We start from the raw sequence: 5,504 nt of genomic DNA on the forward strand, positions 1-5,504 counted from the left end.
AAAACAAAATATTTCTTTTTTTATTCTGTAAGTAGGTATGTAGTTATGTGTGTTTGCATACGCAGATGCCACACGGTGCTCATGGAAGGCCAATGACTTGCAGGAGTTGCTCCTCTTTTCCCACCATGTGGGTCCTGGGGATAGACACCAGGTTGCCAAGCTTGGTGGCAACCACTTTCACCCATGGACTCATCCCCACTTCCAGCTTTAAAGCCAACAAACAAACAAACAAACTCTGATGGCCACCAGGAGTGAGATTTACTTGGGCTAACCTTTGTTTTTTGGCAACATCTGGGTGCCCTGGGCTCTCTTGTACGCCCAGAACACACTCAGTTTTTATTCTACTCCAGAGAAGTGCAAATGGCTTCCATTTACATAGCCAGATTATCTGCAAATACCCAACAAGATGAAACCTGACTTGAGGAGAGGCAAAGGTGTGCGATTTACACACCACACTTCTCTCCTTTACACACCACACTTTTCTCCTTCTGCTCACTCCCCACCAGCGTGGATGGATGGTGGTCCCTTTTTAATTAGCCAGGGGTGTCAAACAGCAAACGCGAGCTGTATGTTCTTCCTTCCCAGGTGAGCTGGATTCGGATCAATAAACTTTGGCGGTGCCTCTTTCTGGGAACCAGAGTGATAAAGGATCCAAGGCGGAGTCTCTAGGCTGATTTCAGTGACTTTGCTCGAGGTCGCTTTGTGGGACGTGTCAAAGACCGGCACAGAGCACCAAAAGCCCACAGTGATCCGGTGATGACCCGGGTGTATTAGTATGCAAGTATGTGAATCAGGCCAGTTCTTGCAGAAGGATGTGTCATGTCAAGGAGAGTTTGCCACTATACTGGGGGACAGGAATACCTCCTGCAGAGGACAGTCCCTCCTCTCTTACCCCTTAAGTCAGTAGTAGGTCCTTTGGGTTTATTCTTGGGAGTGTCATCCAGGTGTGTGCAAAGAAACTCCCAGGATCACTTGAATATTTGTAGAAAAGGAGGCTGCATACTATTTTTAAGTTTAGAGTGAATTTCTGCCTGGGTCACAGGCATCATTCAATCTACTCTTGGTTATGTTCCTCCTGATTTCCTTTTAAATTAAAAGTCTTGATTTTCAGTCTCAGCTCTGCAACTATCAGTTATCAGCTTTTTGGGAAAAGCTGATAAACCCAAATTTGCATTTCCCTGGCCTTTAAAAGAATGGGTCTTTTATATGGTATTGGGTGCCCGAAGCCTGTTTTCCTGAGGTTTTATATGGGATTCTTTTAAACAGTAAGAAGATTCTCAACATTTTGTTTATTATCCCTGTGTATGTGAGTGTGTGTGCATGCATGCCACGGAATACGTGAAGGGTCAGTTCTCTCCTCTTGTATGGGTTCAGGGTGATGTATAGTTCTCTCCTCTTGTATAGGTTCAGGGTGATGTATGGTGGCAGAGAGGAAGTGGAAAGGGTGGCGATTTCAAAGGTGGAGATGCCAGAGTAGGGAGGCCAGACAGATCTGTAGCTGAGTTTCATAAAACACAGTGTTTGAAGAAGGGCGAGGAGGAGGGGAAAAGGTAAAGGAAACACCTTCACAGGGCTAGTCGTGCTGATCTGGGGCCTCAAGAAGAGGTGAGAGGGGCAAAGATGAGGGGGAGGCGTGCGCATGCATATTTCCATGATGCACTTTATAATGAGATACTCAGTGGGTTTGGCAATCATTCTGGAAACTGGGAATTGTGGGTCCCCGGACAAACTGAGCCTCCTCTGATAGTCTTGGCCAAAGGTTCTGCTTGTATTACCTTAAAAAAAAAATTACCCCTTGGATGTTTAAAAGCCTGGAGTTTGCAGGCCAATTATCATAATTATTCTGAAAGAATTCATTACCTGTTTCCGTTTTTTGTTTTATAGAGTGAAGACTCATTTCCCGTTTTCTTTTACAAACTGTTCACCGTGGGAGACCTGCAGCTTAAGGACTATCCACTCCAGGATTTCCCTGCAGGGTCCTCAGTACCTGGTGTTAAAAAGATTGTTAAGCTTGGGCAGCTCTTTCTCCCTGGAGCCCCTGCTAATTTGTATTTAAAGACCTAAACTCGAGCAGAGTTAATATTTACAGGGAGGTAATACATTATTTACATGGACTCTGGACACCAAAACATCTATGAATTCCCATATAGTTAACCTCCTTTTGCTCCCTCCTTCCCATACTCATTAAGTCAATTCAAGACCTGTTCTATGAGGGGACGTAAAGATCTTTCAATAATTTCACCCACGGTCCCTGTAAGAGGATGTAAAGATGGCTGCTGAACACCCATTTAACACGAAGCTCCCTTGCAGCTGGCAGAGCAAGTGGTTCTCGGTAAGATGACAAAATGGGAAAATGATAAAAATGTGAGAAGAAATGAGTTATTGATGTTTTGTGCTTAGGAAGAAATGAATCACGGCAGATGACATCTTTTTCCCTCTTCTTATTCTTATTCTAGGAGAAATCTTCTTATTCTAGATTTCCAGGGCTAAGAGAGTCTGAATATGAACAAAGTCAAAACAAAACAGGAATTATGCTGTTTATAAAATATGTGAGCTCAGTAACATAAACTGACAAATTACATATTGCACAGCAAATCGTTTTTTTTTTTTTTTTTTTTTTTTTTTTTTTGGAGTGGTGGCGGATGTATTGATAACAGGGTTTCTCTGTAGCCCTGGCTGTCCTGGAACTCACTCTGTAGACCAGGCTAGCCTCGAACTCAGAGCTCTGCCTGGCTCTGCGTCTCCTGTGCTTGGATTTATGGAGTGCACTACCGTGCTCAGCTTTGCCGAAGGAATTATTTTTTAAAGAGTTATTTATTTATTATATGTAAGTACACTGTAGCTGTCTTCAGACACTCCTGAAGAGGAAGTGTCTGATGGTTGTGAGGCACCATGTGGTTGCTGAGAATTGAACTTAGGACCTTTGGAAGAGCAGTCAGTGCTCTTAACCGCTGAGCTATCTCTCCAGCCTTGTCCAAGAATTTTTTGTTTTGTTTTGTTTTTTTGTTTTTTGAGACAGGGTTTCTCTGAGTAGCCCTGGCTGTCCTGGAACTCATCTGTAGACCAGGCTGGCCTCGAACTCAGAAATCCACCTGCCTCTGTCTCCCAAGTGCTGGGATTAAAGGCGTGCGCCACTACTGCCTGGCAAGAATTCTTAAGCAATGCTTTTCAACCACATCAGGCTCTGCTGTGACATTTCCTGTACCTCCATGCTTCCCACAATGCCTCAGATGGGGTTCCCTAAGCTTCTACCCCAGGTTCAATCCAGCTCAAGCTATACAATCTTGCCTTTGTGGATAGAAACCAAGACATACTCCTCAACTATGTCCACAGCAGTGAGGGGTGAGGAGCCAGTTGTCCAGGCCTGTTAGTATGAAAACAACAAACCTATCAACAGCTGGAACAGTTGATATAGAAGCTTTACGTAAATGTTCACAATGTCATTAATCATAGGCACCAAAAAGTGCAAACAACTTCAATACCTACCAACTGATGAATGCATGACTAAAATGTAGTATATTAGTTTACTTGAATTGCAGTGAACAATAAAAAGAAGTGAAGTACTCTTGTGTTATAATACGGGTGAAAATTACCAGTGCTAGAAATTGCAGAAGAGCTATTACTACAGATCCTACAAACACTGAAAGCATAGTGAGTGTGTATTAGAAACATCTTTAGACCAACGGATCAATAGTGTACATGAAATTGGACAAACTTTAATAACAGAAAAACTGGCACAAAAATGAGGCAGAAAATCCAAATGGCCTTGAATTTATTAAAGAGATTAAAAGCACACAAAGAGCCGGTGGTGGTAGCACACACCTTTAATTTCAGCACTCTGGAAGCAGAGGCAGATGGATCTTGGTGAGTTTGAGGCCAGCCTGGTCTACAGAGTGAGTTCCAGGATAGCTGTGGCTACACAAAGAAACCTTGTCTTGAAAAAAGCCTAAAAAGAAAAAAAAAAAGAAAGAAAAAAGGAAGAAAGCTCAAAGCTCAAGTTATTTCTCTGGTGAGTCTATTAACTTGTTAAGAAAAAAACAAAACCTTTCTAAATAATAGAGGGAAAAAAAAAACACTTCCAATTCATTATACAAAGCCAGCAAAACCCTAATATTCATAATTGACAAAACATTATGAGAAAGAAAAATTAAAGGTCTCTATTTATCATGAATTTTAGCACAAAAGTTTAATCAAACTATTAGCTAATCAAACCCAGTCAATATAAAGAATAAATATCATGACAAATAGATTCTATCCCAACAGTACAAAGTTAATTTAACATTCAACAATTCAAATTCAGTAATTTATCCTATTCATAGAATATAAGAATAAATCACAGACCATTTCAATAGCTATAATATAATGGGGAAGTTCAGAGTTTGTTTATGAGTAGGAAATAGAAATATGAACCAGAGCAAGCTAGAACAAGATAAGACGAGACAAAACAAAACAAAAAAACCCTACTAACCAAGTCAGAGAGAAGGGACCAGCTTCAGCCTGATCAAAGAGATCTACAAAACCTAGAAACACCACCTTGCTTAGTGGGAGAATACTGAATGGATTCCCCCAAAGATCAGGAACAAGGTAGAATGCTCAATCTGCACATTTCCATCCAAGGTCTTGCCCTTGCAATAAGGCAAGAAAAAGAAAAGATGTGAAAAAAAGAATGCATGCAAGTTGGCTTTATTTTCAGGAGTAAATGGTGGTTATTATTTGTGATGTAGAATTTGAAATAACCCTTACTAACTGGAAATCAGCCCGTAGGAACTGTTTCCTGAAGATGCTAAGTTAAAAACTAATGTCCTTGCCTTGAAGGTTTCAGTCATGGAATAGGCTTCCCATTATACCACAGGAGCTGCATTTATGTGATTATTATACATTTTATATTTCCACTTTAGATTTTGTTGTTGCTGCTGCTATGCATTGGTTTTGGCAATGGTGTCTCACTATGCAGACAAGGCTGGCTTCAAACTCTTAGAGATCCACTTGCCTTTGCCTGTTAAACCTGGGATTAGAGGCACTTGGCACCGCACCTTTGGCATTAAATCTGTGTTTTATAAAGCCACCCAGCTCAGGTATTTTTGTTAGAGTAATTAAAAAACAGACTAATACAGGCATTCTTTTCTTTTGTGCAGCGTCTTCTACGTCCATAGTCTTATGAATGTGTCTCTCTCTCCTGGATCCTGTCTGACATCCTCACCCTACAAGGCAATTTCATTGTGGTGGTTTGAATATGCTTGGCCCATGGGAAGTGGCACTATTAGGAGGTGTGGCCTTGTTGGAGGAAGTGTGTCACTGTATAGGTGGACTTTGAGGGCACTAGCTCAAGCTCCACCCAGGGTGGAAAGAGCCTGCTGGCTTCCTGTAGAGTCTACTCTTGACTGTCATCGGATCAAAATGTAGAACTCTCAGCTCCTCCAGCACCATGTCTGCCTGCACGCTGCCATGCTTCCCACCATGATGATGATGAACTAAACCTCTGAAACTTCCTTTCCTCCCCTCCC

The sequence above is a fragment of the Mastomys coucha genome, unplaced genomic scaffold, assembly GCF_008632895.1.
Source record: "Mastomys coucha isolate ucsf_1 unplaced genomic scaffold, UCSF_Mcou_1 pScaffold22, whole genome shotgun sequence".
Classification (NCBI taxonomy): Eukaryota; Metazoa; Chordata; class Mammalia; order Rodentia; family Muridae; genus Mastomys; species Mastomys coucha.